Below are 23,321 nucleotides of genomic sequence, written 5' to 3' on the forward strand. Positions count from 1 at the left end.
ACTAACTATTTCACTTCTATTATTTATCTCTCATTAAATCCAGTTGACCATAGGATCATCTTGACAGGATACTCATAATTTCTTTTTGATCTAGACTTATCTAGATTTCTAGTTTGTTTTGTATAACTCCTTAAAATGTTGCAGTTATTTTGAATATTTGACCTTTTTAGACTCTAACCTTTAGCTATTTCCAATAGCAGATAACCAGAAATAACCACACAAAGTGACCAGTTGAATGTTATTTTTCCCCAAACTGAAGCATTGGTTAGCAAACATCATCATTTACTGTTTTAACACTACATTTCCAGGTTAAATGCTAGACATACCATGATTTGAAAAAATAAAAAGAAATATAGCCCTAGATAAGAAAAAATAGTAGTATTAGCTCTCTGTATTTCTACCATTTAACTAAGTTATAGTATCTTTTTCCTTTTTAATTATTTCTCCTCCTTCCTCCTTTCTTTCCTTCCTCCCTCCCTCCCTCCCTCCCTCCCTCCCTCCCTCCCTTCCTTCCTTCCTTCCTTCCTTGTCCCAGAGCCCAAAAGTCTCTTTACTATATACCTTACAGGATTCAAAATATCCTAAAGCCAACCAAACCTACTATTCACAAGTCTCTAATAATTACTTTGTGTATCTCACCAAGGTTTCTCTTCCAGAGTAAACTCTGTTTTGTTCATGTGTGTGTCTGTGGAACTAATTTTTGTTTGTTTTGGAAGAAGGATTTCTTAAGATTTTATTTAAACATATTTCCTCCCTTTAATCTCTGGATATTTTGATAACTTCTTTCTAGGAAAACTTTTGTTAGTTGTTCTGCACTACTTATATGTATATCAGAGGGAGTTTTATTCATAGATAATCACATAACCAGATCATAAAATTGGAATTGGCTCATAGGATGTACATCAACAAAGAAATTTACGTATATCACTTATTTTACATATTACATGAGAAAAACAATACTGTGGTAATATTAATAGCAAAATAATTGAACAGGTACTATGAGGTAGGGACTGTGTTATCTCATTTAATCTTCAGAGAACTCTAAAAGAGAGTTTGGTTATAGTTACCAAGATATAGAGATAATGAATGTCAGCGTCAAGTCTGAGTCTGCTGGTATAATTGCTGATACTCATAAACACTGGGCTGACATGACTGTTATATGAATTATAAAATGTTTATTGTAACACTAATTTTATTATATACATTTTATTTGTATTCATCATACCAGTAATATTTCTAATTTCACTAGAAAAAGATTATGTACATATTAGGCACCTTAATACATATTTAAAACCTAAAGAAATTTATTATTAAAAATAATTCAATCTTATGTCTTCTGCAGTAATATTGCTGATTTAGATAAATATAGCACAGTCCATTTATAATAATTTTTATATACTTGACTTGCGATGAAACACAAAATCCCATAGTAGAAGAAAATAAGTAACAAACTATTTCACATATACAGAAAATATAAAGAGTATTTAAAAATCACTCTTGGTATTAGAGCAATGAGAGCATTCATATGGAATATATTTCACCTTAGACTGTGTTTCTGGTCAAGCAAAACCAGAATTCTCCCCATGAGAGAGTGTTTCTTACTCAGCTTCTTAAACCACAAAAATATTGGAAACACATTTCAAGCTCCCTGTATCCACATAACTTTCCTACTAAGTATATTTTAACTTTGAGCACCTTATTTTTGGTCACTGGGTAGAATATCCTTCTAGGATGTAGTTAGTTGCTATGGAAGAATATTCAAAATGCATACCAGCAATAAATTTTCCTAATTATACAGTGAATGAAAGGAGGTAGGGAACCTCTGGTATAAAAATAGATGATCAAAGAATTGTAGGTGGCTGACAAAATTGCAGGCAGAAAGGATGATAATTTTATATAGCTATCAAGACAATTAGAGGGATTGATACAATCATCCTTTTGAGGCATAAGAGTAGAATAATGGAAATCTTACAAAAAAGAAGTGATGTAACTTAAATGTAGGCAAGATTGAATGATATCAGGGTACATAGGCACCATGGAATCTGAATGAAGGATTCTAACAGGTTCACCTGGCATTTAAACTGATTATTGATTAGAGTTTATAAAATGTAATGCAATGTAAAATAAGACATTATAAAATGCACTAACTCATGTAGAATTGAGGCAATTCTAAATTAAAATGCAAAGGAATTATTTGGAATGATCATTATCTGACCTGCACATCTCCTGATTAAGTGGGTAAGTTGTAGTAGGGAAGACACCTCAGAAAAACACACTCTTATGCTTTTATAAAACCTGACTCAAATAAGCGTACTCTCCATTTTATTGCCTCACCTGAATATGAAATTATTTTAGATAGTATTCTGCTCCATGATGTGTGCAACTACAGCTGGGTGCGCTAACTTTTTGGCACAGCTATGAGTCGTCATCATGGCTAAACGAATTAATTAAAGAGCGCTTTTTTTTTTTTAATTTTTTTTAACGTTTATTTATTTTTGAGACAGAGAGAGACAGAGCATGAACGGGGGAGGGTCAGAGAGAGGGAGACACAGAATCTGAAACAGGCTCCAGGCTCTGAGCTGTCAGCACAGAGCCCGACGCGGGGCTCGAACTCACGGACTGTAAGATCATGACCTGAGCCGAAGTCGGCCGCTTAACCGACTGAGCCACCCAGGCACCCCGCGCTTTTTAAGGAATGTATATGAAATGAAATTCTATTTCCTCAAAATTGAGGAAAAAACTATACTGTTCCTTCAGCAAACATTCTGACCGAATATATAGTTTTATTTTTCAGATAACTGAAGCTTATCACATAAGAGTCATATCCTTTAAATTAATATTAATTTTTTTGAAAATCATTATAAACTGTATTACACATTTTTCATATTCCTTCAACACTGGTATTAGTCCTAATTTCAAAATGACTCATAAGCTTTTTGAATTTATGCACATGTTTCTTTACTTTTTATTTCTTCTTTCTGAACACTCACAGATTTTGATACTGACCATGACCCTCCTTCTAGGCATTCCCTACCTTTGAAGATTCCAGTCTACTGGAATTGGAAAAAAAGGTACAGCTTCTAAGATTGAGTATAAATGAACAGTAATGAAGGTCTGAATCAAGATTTAGCAGCCTTTGCCTTAAGTTGAATGGACTTCATACATGAGACATCAAGTAAAACTTGGACAATTATCACTAAAACTAAAGGAAATTCAAGCACTAGATTGAAAGAGGAGAAATTTAATTTAGGTCAATTATTTCCAGAGAGATTTCATAGAGTCCTTTTTTGATCTTCCAGATTCCTAACGATGTTCATTTATGTTAAATAAAATTATTGGAGATAAGTTTTACAATTCTTATACAGTATATGACTGAAGGAAGGATGATAATAGCATGTTTCATTTAAACATTTTGAGATTGAAAAAGGGTTATATTAATAATTATGTTAGGACAGTCAGTATAAACTAAGGCTTTTTGTAGCTAACCAGAATGAACATATGGTCAACCTAACTTAAAGTGACATGTTTGTTAGAAAATCCTCCAGGTATAATTTTTTCAGTGAATTAATTTTTTTTTATTTAGTTCACTTATTTTTACAAATTATAAGTGCTTTATTTTCAGCATCCAGCATGTTTGTCTTTTGTTCCCTAAAACTGACAGAAAGAAGCAAATAGTTATTGTTACATTTCTCCTTTTGGTCTTCTACCTTATATTCATATAAGGATGTCAAAAATATCTTTTTAAACCTTAGTTCAGAGCTTAATTTTAGTCTTCTTTTACACAATAAAGCAATAGTTGGAGAAAAACAAACTGAATAGGATAATATTTTTTTCTAGGAAAAAAAAATGTCTTTATTCTTTGTTGTCTGCCCTCATGTTTTAATATAATTTCAAGGCTTCTTTGAAGACTTAAAAAAAAGGCTTTGCAATTTTTCCTTGGGAATGCCACTTAGTTGGTGCCAAAACATATTTAGCAGGTGGTAGCTAATTTTCATTTTAATGAAGCTAATCTTTTCAGAGTAGGATAACATAAGGTTTTACCATCTGTGTGTATCCTATTTAGTTTAACCAGGTTGGAAAAACCTAAAAGGAGGTCTATGAAACAAAAAGCTAGATGTTGTTCAACAACAGCCTTAACTACCTGTAAGCAGTACTATTTCTGAACATAAAATATATAGGGAAATTATAAATGTTAATATATTAGCCCCAAAGTTTTGCTAAGTTATATATTCATAATTTGGATCCAGTGATCTTTTAGAGCATTACTTAGGAAGGTTTTTTGAATTAGGGTTTTTAATGTAAGACATCTAAAAATTTAGCTGATGATTCCTCAGATCAGAAGAATCTAAATATTTTGCGCTTCCTATTTTTTCCGCTATTGTACATTATTGCTGATAACGTTCCTATACAATTCTTATTTTCAGCTTTTGTTTTAATGTACATTTAAATCTTCCTTTTAGCTTGTGTTTCACTGCTTGAAAAGTTTAAGTACCTTTTGCATTTATGGTAGTATTTAAATTTGAACACGTTACATTTTTTTGTGGGAAAATATTATGGCATATGTTTGTTTTTTATTTCAGGAATGGAAAATTCTCATTGCTTTTTAAAATCCCCTTCTTAAATAATAAAGTAATAATTAATATAAATAAGTAATAAAAGTGCAAAATTGAACATTTACTACATATTTGGATTAAGAAGTTATTCAGAATATCATGCATTCAATGAGAATTTAAAAAATGGGCTAAACAGGCACATGAAAAGATGTTCAACGTCGCTCCTTATCAGGGAAATACAAATCAAAACCACACTCAGATATCACCTCACGCCAGTCAGAGTGGCCAAAATGAACAAATCAGGAGACTATAGATGCTGGAGAGGATGTGGAGAAACGGGAACCCTCTTGCACTATTGGTGGGAATGCAAACTGGTGCAGCCACTCTGGAAAACAGTGTGGAGGTTCCTCAAAAAATTAAATATAGATCTACCCTATGACCCAGCAATAGCACTGCTAGGAATTTATCCAAGGGATACAGGAGTGCTGATGCATAGGGGCACTTGTACCCCAATGTTTATAGCAGCACTCTCAACAATAGCCAAATTATGGAAAGAGCCTAAATGTCCATCAACTGATGAATGGATAAAGAAATTGTGGTTTATGTACACAATGGAATACTACATGGCAATGAGAAAAAATGAAATATGGCCTTTTGTAGCAACGTGGATGGAACTGGAGAGTGTGATGCTAAGTGAAATAAGCCATACAGAGAAAGACAGATACCATATGGTTTCACTCTTATGTGGATTCTAAGAAACTTAACAGAAACCCATGGGGGAAGGGAAGGAAAAAAAAAAAAAAGGTTAGAGTGGGAGAGAGCCAAAACATAAGAGACTGTTAAAAACTGAGAACAAACTGAGGGTTGATGGGGGGTGGGAGGGAGGGGAGGGTGGGTGATGGGTATTGAGGAGGGCACGTTTTGGGATGAGCACTGGGTGTTGTATGGAAACCAATTTGACAATAAATTTCATATATTAAAAAAAAATGGGCTAAAAGTAAATATGCCTCAAATAAAGTACACATAAAATGAAGGAAGGTAAGAAGAAGGAATAGTGAGGAGGATGGGAGGAGAAGTGAGAGAGAGGGAAAGAGAAAAAGACAGTGAGATGGAAATTATCTGTAACAATGAAGAGAGTAAGAGAAAGGAATCCCACTTTTGCGTGAATGTTTTCGTTATTTTTGCTTTAAGTAGTCTTGTAAGATAGTATAATGAAGTTAGTGTGATTGGAAAACAAAAAGAACTAGCATTATTAGGGAGCTGAGTCAATTCACGATTGATTGCAAAATAGAGTGAATTTTAGGAGTATTTAGAATGAAAGCTCCACATTATTAGATATAGTGAACATTGGGCATTAAGAGCAATTATATGTATCGATTATACTTAAATAACAAAGATAAACAACTTGTTACTCCAATGAAAAATGTGCTGAACATATACAAAGAATAAGATGATTAATATTAGAAGAATATTTATTTTAAACAGTAATTCCCTGAATGATTCTTTTTTTCAAAAAAAAATAAAGAATTGCTGTAATGAATTTAATTGATTTAAAAATTATTAATTGCTTAAGAGATGGACTAGGGTTAAATAAACTCGACAAAATTAAATGTTGTTTAAATTGTGAATCTATCAGATACAAAGTTAAAACATCTCTAAGAGTATTGTGTAAATTGTTTCCTGAGTTGTTAATTTTAGACATTCTGACAGGTGTGAGATGGTATCTCATCCTGGTTTTGATTTGTATTTCCCTGATGATAAGTGATGTTGAGCCTCTTTTCATGTGTCTATTTGCCATCTGGATGTCTTCTTTGAGAAAGTGTCTATTCATGTCTTCTCATTTTTGGGTGTTGAGTTTGATAAATTCTTTATAGATTTTGGACACTAACCCTTTATCAGATATTTCATTTGCAAATATCTTCTCCCATTCCATTGGTTGCCTTTTAGTTTTGTTGATAGTGTCCTTCACTGTACGGAAGTTTTTTAACTTGATGACATCCCCCAAATAGTTCCCTTTTTAAAAATTAAAAAAAATATATATATATATATAATTTTATTTTTGTGTGTATATATATATATATATATATATATATATATATATATATATATATATATTTTAGAGAGAGAGACAGAGTGTGAGACTGGGAGAGGGGTAGAGGCAGAAGGAGAAAGAATCTCAGCCAGGCTCCACGCTCAGGATGGAGCCCGATGTATGGCTCAATCCCACGACCCTGGGATCATGACTTGAGCCGGAATCAAGAGTTGGATGCTAAAATGACTGAGCCACTCGGGCACCCCCCACCCCCAATAGTTCATTTTTCCTTTTGTTTCCCTTGCCTTCAAAGACATGTCTAGTAAGAAGTTGCTGCAGCTGAGGTCACAGAGGCTACTGCTTGTTTTCTCCTGTAGGATTTTGATAGTTTCCTGTCTCACGTTTAGGTGTTTCATCCATTTTGAATTTATTTCTGTGTACTGTGTAAGAAAGTGGTCCAGTTTCATTCTTTTGCATGTCACTGCCCAGTTTTCCCAGCACCATTTGCTGAAGAGGCTTTTTTCCATTGGATATTCTTTCCTGCTTCGTCGAAGATTGGTTTGCCATACATTTGTCTGTCCATTTATTCATCTTGTATGCTGTTCAATTGATTTGTGTCTGTTTTTTGTGCCAGTACCATACTGTCTTGGTGCTTACAGCTTTTTAATACAGCTTGAAGTCTGGAATTGTGGAAACAACAGATGTTAGTGAGGATAAGGAGAATAAAGGGGAATTTGCACTGTTGGTGGGAATGCAAACTGGTGCAGACACTCTGGAAAACAGTATGGAATCTCCTAAAAAAATTAAAAATAGAACTACCCTACAACCCAGCAATTGCATTACCAGGTATTTATCCAAAGGATACAGAAATGCTGACTCAGAGGAGTATATGCACCCCAATGTTTATAGCAGCACTATCAACAATAGACAAATTATGTAAAGAGCCCAAATGTTCATTGGCTGATGAATGGATAAAGAAAATGTGGTGTGTATATATATGTATATACATATACATACATAATTGAATATTGGTGATCAAAAATAATGAAATCTTGCCATTTGCAACAATGTTGATTGAACTAGCATGTATTATGCTAAGTGAAATAAGCCAGTCAGAGGAAGAAAAATACCATATGATTTTACTCATATGTGGAATTTAAGAAACATAACAGATTAATATAGGGGAAGAGAAAGAAAAATAAGATAAAAACAGAGGAGGAGGCAAACCATAAGAGAATCTTAAATACAGAGAACAAAACGAGTGATGCTGGAGGGGAGGTGGGTGGGGGGATGAGCTAAATTGGTGATGGACATGAAGGAGGGCATTTGTTGGGATGAACACTGGGTGTTATATATGAGTGATGAATCACTGGGTTCTACTCCTGAAACCAATGCTACACTGTATGTTAACTAACTTGAATTTCAATAAACAAATTAAAAAAAGAGTAATGTGTAAATTAATAGAGAGGTATAACCCTATTGACATGCAACAGATACAGACTATTTTACAAATGTGCAACATATTTTTTCAGACTTTCTCTGTGTTTCAGACATTCTACTAGAATTTGCTTACTATTGTTTCTTTTATTAATAATCTTTCTCCAGGAACTTAGTGAATTGTTTCTAGCTTAAGGTTTTCAAAGTCAATATTATTTCCTAAACTCTTATTTTTTCCCTTATGATTTCTATTTTTGTGGTTCTGTATTTTACGGTATGTCTTCCACTTGATCTTCCAGTACTATAATTAGGGGGTCAATAGTGATACTTCTTTTCTCACTTCATCTACCAATATTGATTTTGTTTGTTTGTTTGTTTGTGTGTATATTCCTTTGGAGATTGAATCAAAAAGACTTGTGTAAATGGACTTAAATCTCTTTGCATTCTCTCTCTTTTTTTTTATTTTTTATTAAGGCAGTCATCTGACTTCTAAGTAGTTCTTGTTACATTTGGAGCTCATCTTCTCTGTGTTTTATTTTTGAGTTCTCTCTTTGACTGCCATTACTTTGCCTACCAATACTCTAGTATGGTTGTTGAAGTGATTTAAGCAGCTAAATCCTGAGATAGGTGGGCATGTGTGTTTAGCTCTAAAGGAGGAACAGCTGGTATGAAATCTCTCTCCTATCCAGGAACCAGGAGAAATCCTTTCTGCTCCCTTATTTTCTCAACCACAAAGATAGGCTCTCCTTGCCTGAGGACTATGGAAAACAGTGACCAACACCTGGTCTGACAGCTCCTCTGGGGTCATAGAAACTGCTCAGATCTTTTGGGTGAATGTTGTTTTTAATTCATTAGAGCTTTCCAGTATCACTCACGCCCACTGGAACTTTTTATTTTCTGGGATTTATTCAGATGTTCTGTTCCATGCCCCTGGTCTTTACAGCTCCGGTCCCCATTCTTTCATTATGGCAGATGGTTACATGCTGTTTTTTCTGAATGCCAGGAGAAATGGAGGCCTATCTCAGATACTCTAGCGCTGCCCAACAGTCCCAGAAGATTCTTTTCTCAGGAGAAATGCTGGTTAATTGAATTAGATCAGGAACAGAAGGGTCTTGGGAATGCATTCAGAAATCCCCAATGATTTATTTGCAGAAATATGTTTTAAGTGACTGTAATTTGGCAATAATTTACTTTTTTTTAAATTTTTTTTAACGTTTATTTATTTTTGAGACAGAGAGAGACAGAACATGAACAGGGGAGGAACAGAGAGAGAGGGAGACACAGAATCTGAAACAGGCTCCAGGCTCTGAGCTGTCAGCACAGAGCCCAACGCGGGGCTCGAACTCACGGACCGTGAGATCGTGACCTGAGCCGAAGTCGGACGCTTAACCGACCAAGCCACCCAGGTGCCCCAATAATTTACTTTTTTACACTAGCAGCAGATAATACAATTCAGGGGTAGCCAACTATTGTGTGGCAAAAAAGGAATACGGCATCTGGGAGTTAGTAGGTGGTGCCAAAGGGCTGTTTCTACCACCAACTGAATTTGACATTTGTTGAACACTTAAAGTATGCTGTCGGCACTGTGTCAAGCTGGTCTCTGAGATGAAATATGAATAAGACAGAGATCCTACTTTTGATGTGCTCACAAAACCAGGTTCGGTACAGGAGGCAGGATGGCAGTGCTGAGCATATCAACTTATGGGGACTTTTAGCTTCACAGTCTTCTCCAAGATAAATGATTACAAGGTACAAAGATAGTGTCATATATATAAATATCTTAGATATTTTTTTGTTATTCATTTGGATATTGTTGGATAAATTATAAATTAAATATCAATGTTTCTTTTTAAAATAACTAATTTAATTAAAAATAAATGATGGTACCGTTAGCACAAAGTAAGCATTTAAAATACTCTAAAAATGTATTTCTATTACATTTAAGAAAATTTCCACTTCTATCATATAAATTCAATTAATGCTAGAAGAAGAGAATCACCTTGTATGCTTACATTAGTTTAAAAATTACATGTACACTAAAAGCTTTATTAAAAATTATTATTCATTAGAACTAATATCAAACATTCCCTAATTATTAGGAATCAAAAAGCAAATTTTCTTGAAGATTTTTGGCAGATGTTTTCTACCCTAGGTAAAGATGTTGCCAAACTAAAATCAAATGGGTAAACATAAAAAGGAATTAACACAAAACAGAAGGTTATTTTGATGTTTTTAGGTGGTCTTATTAAATATAACATGCTCACATGAACCTACTTTATATTAGAAAGAAGTGTTTTAAGTAAGAACGCTGGTCTTGAAACATCAAAAGTATAGTTATCATGTAAGTATTTTTAAGGGTGAATTAATTTTGTTACAAAGGTATGTGTTATCTGAGTTCTTGGAACTCTATTAGGTAGAAATGGTAGTATTATTTTTTCAGATAATAACAGTGATATAATGCCATATGATTTTCAAAAGCAAAGAAAATGATAGTCTTCTTATTATAGGTCGTTTTAAAACTAGTCCCATGAAATATGGACACTTTCATCATAGTCTTTTTTAAACACTTTCTCCTCTGGAAATCCAGAATTCCTTGTACTAATTATGCTCATGCCATTTGCAGCTGAGAATGTGACAATAAAGTCGTAATACCTCCTATTCTCATTATAGTTAGCACGTACTAAATTTCAAAAAAAAAATCCAGTTGAATATCAGAGACTGTAACTTTATTTTTTTAATTTTTCACATTTATTTATTTATTTATTTATTATTTTTTAATGTGATTTATTGTCAAATTGGCTCCTTTACAACTCCTAGTGCTCATCCCAACAAATGCCCTCCTGAATGCCCATCACCCACATTCCCCTCTCCCCCAACATTTATTTTTATTTTTGAGAGACAGAGCAAGACAGAGTACAAGTGGGGGAGGGGCAGAAAGAGAGGAGGGACACAAAATCTGAAGCAGGACCCAGGCTCTGAGCTGTCAGCATGTGTGGCTCAAACTCATGGACCATGAGATCCTGACCTGAGCCGAAGTCGGACGCTTAACCCATGAGCCACTCAGGTGCCCCAGAGACTGTAATTTTAAATACAGTGGAGTTTCTGCTTTTGAAATCTTTGGAAAATAAGTTTACTAATAAGGTCATTTTAGAAGTAAGTTATTGGGGTGCCTGGGTGGCTCAGTTGGTTAATGTCCGACTTCGGCTCAGGTCAGGATCTCATGGTTAGTGAGTTCGAGCCTGGCATTGGGCTCTGCGCTGACAGCTTGGAGCCTGGAGCCTGCTTCGGATTCTGTGTCTCCCTCTCTCTCTCTGTCCCTCCCCCACTCACACACTGTCTCTTGAAAATAAATAAATGTTAATTTTTTTTATAAAAAAAAGTAAATTATTAAACAGATTATAACATCTTGGCATCAGAAACTTAATTGTACATCAAATTAATCAACCCCATCTCAAAGAGATGCACAAGTTAGATTAGGATTTCTGGTCCCATTCAAATTCTTTGATCTTGTTACCAATTTTTATGAGACTCCTTTAAAAGAATTTTTAATGTTCTTCTAAGTATCTGATAATACATTATGAGCTTATTTCCGAGATCATTATACCTACGTTTCTCAATCCAGTGGACTCTTCAGTGGTCTGCTTAAATGCCAACCCCTCCAAGAAACTGATGCCCAGTCCCAGAGCAACATGATTGCCTTTTCCTTTGAACATTCAATGTATTGAATGTTTTAATTTTTTTATGCTATGTATAGCTGTGAATTAGTGATAAGAATTATTTTCCTGTTGTAAAGATAGGATAAATCTATAGAGGAAGTTTTAAGTACTTAATAAAATGTACATCCGCTTGGATGGCTTAGTTGGCTAAGCATCTGACTCTTGATTTCAGCTCAGGTCATAATCTCATGGTTCATGGGATAGAGCCCCACTTTGGGCTGCATACTGGCAGCATGGAGCCTGCTTGGTATTCATTCTCTCTCTCTCTCTCTCTCTGCCTCTCAAAATAAATAAACATTTTAAAAGAATGCCCAGTGACTTCTAATAGGTATACTATGCATCTATCATGAATATTTATTTAGCTTAATGAGGTATAAGGTATTGAGCTGAAACCTAGGAGTTCACCAAGTGTCACCCATTTTCCCTGATGTTAATCCGATAATAGTCTAATTGAAGATACGGAGTAAAAACATGAAGATGTCAATAAAAGACTTGTGTATCAATTTAGACCAGAAATGTGTAGTACATGAAGCTTGTCAACTATATTAAGCAGATAATAATTGCAATATGACTAAATAAGAAAAAAAAACAATACTTCAGAATGCTGTGTTGATAAAGGACTTTTATGTAAATTGAAATCATAATTGTGATGAATGGGTAAAATTTGGATGGCTAGAATAGAAGAGAAAAGGTTATCCTTTGCATGTGGAAAACCTAGTAAAATCTTTGGGATGTACATATGAGTGACTGTGAAATATCCATCCTGTGAGATGATATTCCAAGAGAAAAAAAAGCAGAATGGAGGGAAAAATGGAATTCCTAGCAGCTTTTGCATGGTAAAGAGGATTATATGTCAGGCATGTGCTACTTAAGTAAGTGTGAAAACTAGGATTCAGGTTGATGATGTAAAACAGACGGCATGTTAGAAAAACATGGAAATACTTCAGAAGTAAATAATTATAAAAAGTAGCATTAATTATATTGAGCAAGAAAATTACTTCAAACAATATTAAATGAAAATAGGTCTAGAACACAATTCTAATTCTTCTGTATTTGTTTATTAACTGGGAAAGGAGAAAGTGTATAATAGATTTATATAAACTGCCTTATTTATTTATTATGTTTATATATTTATTGTTTGAGAGAGAGAAAGAGAGCAAGTCAGGGAGGCATAGAGCAAAATACCAAGCAGGCTCCATGACATTAGTGCTGAGCCCGATGCAGGGCTCAAACCCACAAATTGTGAGATCATAACCTGAGCTAAAACCAAGAGTCAGACACTTAACCCACTGAGCTACCCAGGCACCCCATAAACTGCTTTAAAATTAGGAGAAATTTTGATCTGTATTTTGCTATAATTTGGGCAGTTTAGTGTAGTAGTAACTGAATTTCTAGAAGTATATGTGGCCAAGATTCAAAGAATAAAAAGATATATGACATGCAATACAAAAAAGTCAATTTTAGACAAGTATTTTTTTTAAATTAATGGTTACTTATTTTTGAGAGAGAAGAGAGAGCATAAGCAGGGGAGGGTCAGAGAGAGAGGGAGAGACAGAGAATCCAAAATAGGCTCCTCACATCAGCATAAATGTCAGTGTGGGGGCTCAAGCCCACGAACCGAGAGATCATGACCTTAGCTGAAGTGGGATGTTCAACCTACTGACCCATACATATGATATAGCACCATATCTAGGTGCCCCTAGATAAGTCTGATTCCAGAAAGTGGTAGAATTCTAAAGTATTCTGTAATAAAGGAGTTAAACTCTTTTCTAGGAAGAGATGAGAACAACATTAAATCTCTGGACAGGATTGTAGGTGACTTTGTTGCAGAATATCTGTGTGGCCATTAAAAGTGTCACGGATACTCAAAATAGATTTGTATTCAGTAAAATTTCAATTAAAGAAATATGGAAGAGGGAAGCTGCTTTTTAAAGTAAATATACTATATTTTATTTACATGAGGGAAATACTCAGAAGAAACATTGTTAATTAATTATATTGAGAAACAGTTGTGGTGACTTTGGTGAGTACTCATCTTGTTGACTGAGTTAGTGACAGCTTAGAAGTCCTGTTTCTGATTAGATTAAGAAAAATCACTGCATTCCTTAATTGTATGCAATAATATAATTTCTATTCCTTTCTTTGCTTTGCTGAATGGAGTTATTGGGAATTTGAAAGTATAGAACATTAAGATACTCTCAAGTAATATGCATTCCAGTCTTCTGAGACAATGTGTTGATATGGAATATATCTTCAAATTTCTACTCGCAATAATAACAGAAACAGAACAGAGGGGAGGAGGGATTTGAATCCTTGGTTTCTAGAATACTCTTTACATTCTCTAAAATGCCTTTTCTCTTTCCTTTTCTACTTGTTTTGTGGTTCATTATTTGTCAGCCTCTTGTGATTCTGCTTATAAGTGTTTTTTTCCCTCTAATGATTTCTTATCACTGCCATCTATTTAGACTCCTGTGACTTTCCTTAATTTCACTGTAAACCTCGTTCACTATCTGTATTTCTTTACTGTCAATTCACTTGTTAATGTATTACAATCTACCTTCCTCTGTCCTCAGTATTTTTATGATTCTACTCCCTCAGAATCATGTGTAGCTAGCATTTTGGATATCTTTACATGAATCGTTTCACTTGAGTCTTCTTTAAAGACTCCTGTGTAGATCTTTCCTGCATAGATCTTTCTCTGAAACTACAGAGCTTATGCCCAGACACCTGGGTATCCTCAATGTTTCATCACTTGGATGAAAGCATCTCAGATTCAAGACATCTAAAATCTAAAATTATGTTATTTCCAACTGCTTACTACATGGCTACAAATGTGCTTTCCACCTGTAATGCATTTTTTTTGAAGGGTATAGCTCTTTATTTGGTCCTGAAGAGAGAAATCTTAGAATCATCTCTTTGCTCTATATGTCAGACCACACATATGTAGTTAATCTCTGAGTCCTGTTTTTTATTTACTTCTGTAAGAGCTCTCAGCATTGCCCTTAATTGTTATTTACCTTAGCAGTGAGTTAGTTAAGATATATATCTTTTTTTCTGCTTACTTCTTTTTCCTTTTACCTGATGCAGTAGCTTCTTAGCAGTGCTTCTTGTATCCATTACATTCTGGCAAGCAGCATATAACTCTTGAAATGTGAACTCACATTGCCAACTTCACTTCAGTTCATTCTCTTCAACTTGTCATACTGCATGCTCTATTCATGCAGGATTAGTATCAAGTTTCCAACAAGCCCTTTCTTAAGTCCATGTCTTGAGCTCTGTGGCTTGTAGTATGTAGAATATCCCTCCCGGGCTTTCCTTGCCTTGTAAATCCCTTCAAAGTATGATAGGAAGGTTCACTTCTCTTGTAAATCATTCTTGTCTTTGGCAGAAATATTCTCTTTTATTCATATTAAAGAGCATTTTAAACTTTTTTTTTATCATGACATTATATTTTATTGGAAGTTTCTTGTGTGTCTGACACTCAAAATAGACTATGGTTTTCCTAAGGCTGACACTCAAAATAGACTATGGTTTTCCTAAGTACAGTGTTATGTTTTATTCCTTGTAAACGTAGTTTTTTTTTTTTTTTCAAAAAGGGCCTTATACATAGTAGATATTCAATATCAGTTCTTGAATAAGTGCTTCTATTAAAACACTTAACTGCATTGCATTTGTTTATTCAATCAACAAAATTTATTGAGTGATATACACCACTCACTACTCCAGTTCTCAGGCTATAGAAGTAAGTGCATGAATTCCTTGATATGAAGCTTACATTTTAGGGAGTAATAAAGGAACCATTAAATAATCGGATTTCACATAGTAGTAAGTTTTATGAAGCAAATCAAGGAACGGTGCAATCTGAAGAGTGACAGAGCTAACATTGATTTTTGGAAGAGAATCATCCAGGCCTTTGCTGAGCAAGTGACATATAGTTGAGACCTGCATAATGTGAAGGAGCAAAGACCTAAGGAAAGAGGCTGAGAAAAAGCACACATACAAGTCCAAAGAGAAGAAGGGTGCCTGGCTGGCTCAGTTGGTTAAGCTTCTGACTTTGGCTCTCTGGTCATGATCTCGCAGTCCGTGAGTTCCCGCCTGGCACCAGGCTCTGTGCTGACAGCTCAGAGCCTGGAGTCTGCTTTGGATTCTGTGTCTCCCTCTCGCTCTCTCTGCCCCTCCCCTGCGTGTACTCTCTCTCTCAAAAATAAACATTAAAAAAGATATTTTTTTTAAAAATTCCAAAGAGAACAGTGAGCATGCCATGTTGTAGAAACTGCAAGAAGACCAGGGTGCCTGAAGAAAGAGATAAAAATTGTGAACAATGATACTGAGAAGAGGAGGTGAGCAACTATACATAAAATGATGTAGTTTGGCTCACAATAAGATTTATGATCCAACCTGATAGACCTCTGACAGTGAAAGAGGTCACTATTAATTACATCTAAACAATATACAAAAACCAGTACGATTTCAGGTACACAGGAATGTGTGGTCATGAATTGATGTTTCAATTATGAAGAAGACTGGGCAATGATCATTATATTCAGAAATTTCTAGGGCTTCATGACCATGAGAACAAAAGTTTTGGTAGAGCAATAGGATTAAAAGTCTGAATAGTTTCAAGAGATAATGGGAAGGAGTAAATTGGAAATAGTTAAGGACAAGCAAATTGCTGGAAAAAGACAAAAAGAAAAAAAAAAAAAGTAAAGTGGAACCAGAACAGGTTACAGAGTCGAACAAAGTTTTTTTTTTAAATTGTGATAGAATACATACATCATAAAAGTTACCTTTTAAAATAATTTTTAACTGCAAAGTTGAGCGGAATAGGAACATTCATATTTTTGTGCAACCCATAAATGCCACTGATCTCCAGAATTTTTTCATCATTTGAAAATGAAACTCTGTATCCATTAAACAACAACTCCCCTTCACCCCCATACTCAGCCCTTGCCAAACACCGTTCTTTCTGTGTCTATTAGTCTGACTACTCTAAGTACCTCATGTAAATAGAATCATATAGTGTTTGTCATTTTGTGACTGGATTATTTCACCTGGCATATATTTTCAATATTCATGTTGGGTCATGTGCCAGAATTTTTAACACTGAATATTTCATTTTTATGTATGCAAATAACACATTTTTTTTTAATCTTTCATCTTTCAATGGACACTTCAGTTATTTCTACCTTTTGGCTATTGTAATAATAGCCAAATATAGTTATACAAATATCTGTGAGTCCCTGCTTTCCGTTCTTTTTGTTTTATACTATTTATTAAGACAGAAGAAATCTAATGTTTGTAGGCTTTCTATAGATTTCTTGTACCGGTACAAATTCTGGAAAAGAGATGAATCATTTGTCTGTATGTCCAACAAATAACTTTTAGGGAGACAACATACAAACTTAAATAGCAATCAGTCTTAATAAGTGTTTTAAATCAACAAAGTACCTTGGGGTCCTAGGTAGGTAGAAACATATTCTACATGTGATAACAAAGCATCCTCTTATACTTTTCAAAGGTCTGCCTGATCAGTTAGGGGCTTTGATGTGAAATCAGAATGGGAATAGTGTAAATTGTATAAACCAGTAAGAACCAACCTTGGCAATGTTAACATCTAATTATTTTACTGTTGTTCTTGCTCTGCCTCTTTTTTGTTTTATCTGACTTCGTTGTTTTTTTTTTTTAATTTTTTTTAACGTTTATTTATTTTTTTTAATTTTTTTTTTTAACGTTTATTTATTTTTGAGACAGAGAGAGACAGAACATGAACGGGGGAGGGGCAGAGAGAGAGGGAGACACAGAATCAGAAGCAGGCTCCAGGCTCTGAGCTGTCAGCCCAGAGCCCGACGCGGGGCTCGAACTCGCGGACCGCGAGATCGTGACCTGAGCTGAAGTCGGACGCTTAACCGACTGAGCCACCCAGGCGCCCCACGTTTATTTATTTTTGAGACAGAGAGAGACAGAACATGAACAGGGGAGGAACAGAGAGAGAGGGAGACACAGAATCTGAAACAGGCTCCAGGCTCTGAGCTGTCAGCACAGAGCCCGACGGGGGGCTCGAACTCACGGACCGTGAGATCATGACCTGAGCTGAAGTCGGACGCTTAACCGACCAAGCCACCCAGGCGCCCCCTGACTTTGGTATTTTTAAAATTGTCATCTCAAGTTTGTTGCTGTATACTGTATTTGAGTCTCGACATTTAACTTAGAGTGAAATCACAACATTGACTGGACACACATATGTGAATATATCGTAAAACATGGATACAGGATTAACAAATAGAATGACTCAGAGCAAACTTTAGCAAATAGTGTAAACAGAACATATGCAGGATTTTTACAGCAATGACAGCCTCCTAAATTGATGTATATGTGTGTACATAAATCTGTCCCAATGGTAATTCTATGATGTTTGTCTACCACTAAAAGCTGACTCTTTCCCTAATTAGCCTTTTGCCCTTTTTTGCCAATGTCATCAGTTAGACTCTGCAACATTATAATTCAATACAGAAGAACACAATCATCATAGAATTCTGACATCTTGAAATTGTTTAGGACGAGGAGGGTGACTAAGGAAGGGAGAATTTTGATGAAGTTTATGTCCCTGCTATGCATGGAGCTCTGCTAATTCTGGAACTCTACATTAACAGGAGTAAGTTTTGAGTTATTGGACCATTATATGCTCTTGCTCCAAAGTCTGGACAAAGGATCACCTATACTTAAAAAGAACTCTTCCTTTTTACCTCTAGGTCAATCATTAATTTCACAAGGAAATCTTTTCACTGTATTGTATGTCAGCTCCTTCTAACATATAATGTCATAGCTCAACGTAGCACTCTTTCCTAATGCTTACTATTATTGTAATTTTTAAATGATTATTTCAATAATGGCTGTCCCATCTATGAAACTGTCAGCTCCCTGTCAATAGGGATCCTGCCTGATTTCACCCACTGCTATGTCCCTGATTCTTTGTATAGTGTCTGACACTATGGTAGGCATTCAGAAAATGTATTTAATGAATCAGTGGGTGAACAAAGGAATGAATGAATGATAAAGACATAGAAGGAACTTTTAAATATGTGTTTTATGTGAATTTAATGTATTATGTAGGCTTCTAATTAGTAAGTATAGTATGGGTTAAGGAATTGTACATTAATTTCTTCAGAATTTAGAATAGTTGAACAATGAGAATTTCAGAGCTGTTAGCAAGTGTCCATTTCATCACTTTGCTGTTTTTTTTTTTTTTTTTCTTTTTTTAGAAAGAGAGAGTGGGAGGGATGGGGCATAAGGAGAGGGAGAGAGAGAGAGAATCTTAAGTCAGCTCCACACCCAGCGCATAGCCTGGGGCTCAATCTCAGGACCCTGAGCCGCAATCAAGAGTTGGATGCTTAACTGACTGAGCCACCAGGCGCCCCATTTCATCACTTTGAATTGAAGCTTTGGAACTGTGAAACACAGAAAGAGCATTGATGGGCAGGCATTTCTCAAGAGAAGACTAGAAATCAAAAACCCATAAAGAGAATTGCTATGTTCTTACTAAGCTGCTTATATGGGCCAACTGATAAGTGCTACTTTACCCATGACAGCTTAAGTTTTATATAGCCAGGAGTATTTTAGTGTTCCACACATTTTATTGTATTCTGATTCTCTCAGGTTTAATCCCTGCAAACAGCTGTAATTTGACAGAACAATTTACTTCATGACCATTGGGGTAAATAGAAGTTTATTTATTTATTGTTAGCAGTTATAATATGCAATTATTTGGTACTTCTGTGCACCAAGTACTGATCTAGATAATTTGTGTATATTGTTTAATTTTAAGATATTTTATATTTCATTTGAACTAAGCAAAAAGAAAATCTGTTATCTTAAATGTTGTGGAAATCTAACTCTGCTATATTCAGTCAAGTTTAAGTAGATTAACTGTTATTATCACAGCTAGTTGATGTGTCCTAGCTGACCTCACATGTTCTCCCAATGAAGAATGGTCATATTAAAATCTTTGATCTTTCTGTGAAAAATGACACCTCTATAGTAATCACTAGTCACATAGACTAGGTGACAAAAAGGACAGAGTGGCCAGTGGTCATATCCACATTATACACATGTTAAAACTGTATTTTGCTCTATGGCTGCCGCTGCTATTTCTAAAACACAGCTCTGCTTGAATCGATGCCTCTTAGTCACAAAGCCTGCCAGGCTCTTTTGATCACAAAGTCACCCCATGCTTACAGTCATGTTCCAAGTTGGTCTGTCTGCGTGTCTTCTTTCTAAGCAGTGATATTAGAGGTTGTGGTTCAGCATGTGTATAAAGTATTTCTTCTGCCTACTCTGTTTGCAACTACTCCAGTTCAGGTCTCCATTCAGCAGTAGCTTAGATTACTGAGTTTCTACAAATGTCCTGTATATGCAAGTATCAAGCTGAAAGCAATATAGTTTTTTTTTTTCATCACAGTGAACACATACAGAATTATTCTGTTTTATATATATTTATATAGCCATGTATTATAGTTTACAATTTACTCAGTTTATAATTTCAGTACTGAAGCCACCATGAGGATTAGAAAAGGTTACTGAGCTATGGTAAAGTTGTGTTTTTCATCATTTTTTATTCTTGTTTCCATATAAAGTTCACCCTGAATTCCAATTAGCATCCATTTCTAACAAATTGTGATCACTGTAGGGCCAGTCTCATTTTTTTCTTAAAATAAAACCAATTTCCATAAAATAAGCCCAATTTTAAACTATTAACTGAAATAGACAATATAAGATAGTGAGTTATTTTGCATTAGAAGCTAAGAGGTCATTTTTTATAACTATAATTTTCCCCTTTGAGGTCTACTTTCTAACTTATTAGTTTATTACAGAGAGACTGCATTTCAGCTGAGAACAATCTCAGGTCCCAGCAATTGTAATAGGAGTGGGAGTGGATTCCAAAAAATCAAGAAATCCAATGATATACTAATAAATGGGTTGATTCTCTATAGTTGGTTTGGAGCTCTTCAGCTAATTTTTGAGAATATTTCATATTTATTCTGCTTAAAAATCTACCTTGTATGTTATAGAATTATAACCACACAAATTGTACAGCTATTACAACTTCATTATTTATGCAATGCATATTTATTGTGTGTCTACTATGTATAAAGTGTTATTCTAAATGCTTGGATACATCCTGTGATTAATAGACAAAAGGAGAATACCGTTCCTTTGTTTGTTGATATTCTCTACATTTTGTGACTTTCAATGAAGGCAAATTATTCTAATACTAGTTACCACATTTTTCACTTCATTTGTCAGGTTGATTAAAATTTTTACATGGAAAGAAGATTTAAAAAAATTGAATTCCAGTCAGACACATGCAAGAGAATACTGTAGACCCAGAAACACTAAGTTTTGCCTTTCTTAAACCATGACACATTGTTTTTGCTAGAACAATAGTTCTCAGATGCATGTAGAAAGAAAAGTCACAGAAGTATTGTAGTTGTTATCTGTTTTTTACATCTCAAGTATTTTATTTGAAAACAATGTGTCTGAAATGCTTGAAATATATTACAAAGAATCAACCTAACTGGTCCTAAAGGGAAAGAGTGGTTAGTACCTTTGTTTTCATAAATTTTGTTTGATAATAAGATACAATTTTTCTTACAATTTTTAACCTTTGGTTTATTCTATCATCTGTATTGTATTAGACATTCTTTGTTGTATAATAATTCTTAGAATTGTAGGAAAAATCTAGTAATTCATCAAATACTCAAGATAACCAACACCTTTGTTTCTAAGGGGTCATTAAAACAAAACATTTTTAGTAGTAGGCAACTAATGATTTTCAGGTTCGACACAGAGTTGACCTGTCTCCTCTAGTAACAGCATCCCTATCGTTTCAAATTACAATCAGTTTGAAACATCATTTTAATGATATCAGATTGAAAGAGGGCCCTGTGCAGTGTGACAGCTGTGCTCTATATTTAAGCTCAGTTAAAGCTCACTTTAAAGCAGCATGTCTTTGTAGTCATGAAGCTCCTTAATGCTGTGACATGTCTGTGATTCTCTGCATCAATCATGGTGGCAGAAAGCCATATTCCTCCTTAAGAGGAAATGCTATGGAAGCAGGCAATGAAATGAGTGTTGCCATGTGTCTGTTACTGTGCAGCCTTCCCTTGGTTTAAATTACTTTCTTAGCTCCCATTGGCTCCTGACATTCCCCTCTCTTTCTGCCCTTCCTAGGAATATTGTCAGCTCTCGTTCCTTTGTCAGGTTGCCACTAAGCACTCCCTTTCTTGGGGTGTCACTATTCATAAAAACAGATTCACGGCTTTTTTTAATTTTAATAATGTGACTAATAAGTATCATGACAGGGGAATAAGAAATTGTATAGGGGGATAGTTGCATATATTTACGATATTTTACTTGATTACAATATTTTACTCATTGTTAAAATTTATTTATTTTGAGAGAGAGAGAGAGAGAGAGAGAGAGAGAGAGAGAGAGAGAGAAGGCAGGGTAGGAGCAGAGAGAGAGGGAGAGAGAGAATCCCAGGCAGCCTCTGCATCAATACGGGGCTCATACCCAGGAGCAGATCATGACCTGTGCTGAAACCAAGAGTCAGACACTTAACTGACTGTGGCATCCACGTGCCCCTCTCTTTCAGTTTTTATATTCTTGTTCTTGGTTTGTATAACTGTGACTCATTTGTACCTCCTGGATGCCTCTTTGGCTCACCTATCTTTTAATCTTTCTAAAGACCGGTTCATTGTGTGATGGTGTTCATTTACAAGTTCCAGTCTCCAGCAGAATCCCTCAGCAAGGTAGTTCCTTCTCTTATAGCAAATAGTCCTCAAGGTGAATTTAAAGTGAAACAGCAGGGAAAGAATTAGTATCTCCAATTTTATTTGAGACTTTTGCTTGTTTGCTCATTTATGACTCAGGACATTTATTTATATTTTCTTTTATCATATGTATTGAGAGCAGGTAAACAAAAACGATAATGTCCAGGTGTGTGAGTTCGAGCCCCACGTTGGGCTCTGTGCTGACATCTCAGAGACTGGAGCCTGCTTTGGATTCTGTGTCTTCCTTTCTCTTTGCCCCTCCCCCGCTCATGCTCTGTCTCTGTCTCTGTCTCTGTCTCTCTCTCTCTCCGTCAAAAATAAATAAAACATTAAAAAATTCTTTTAAAAAGATATTGTGCATACTTTTGAGGATTTCACAATGCCTTGTAAATAAAAACCTTGGAAAGCTTTTGCTAATTTTAGATATTCTTTTGTGTGTGTGATAACAAAAGAGTATTAAATATCTTTTAACTATATTGGCTTCATATATTGTCTTCCTTGTAATATATGGAAAAAAAGAGCAGTCTTAAACATTTGACATACAAATAAACAGTACTGGGTTTTATTCAAAGAACTCTGCAATTAGTCAGCTGTATGACATAATGGTTTTTACCTCAAGTTTTCCTAATTTAGAATATTGGATTTTTAAAAATTTCTGGAAGCATATGAAAATGCTGTTAGGGAAATATTCCAAATAAATCTTACTTGGTTTGGCATCATTCAGTGCCACTATGTGCAGACCCAAAGTTGTGTC

The sequence above is a fragment of the Panthera uncia genome, chromosome B1 (assembly GCF_023721935.1).
Source record: "Panthera uncia isolate 11264 chromosome B1, Puncia_PCG_1.0, whole genome shotgun sequence".
NCBI lineage: Eukaryota > Metazoa > Chordata > Mammalia > Carnivora > Felidae > Panthera > Panthera uncia.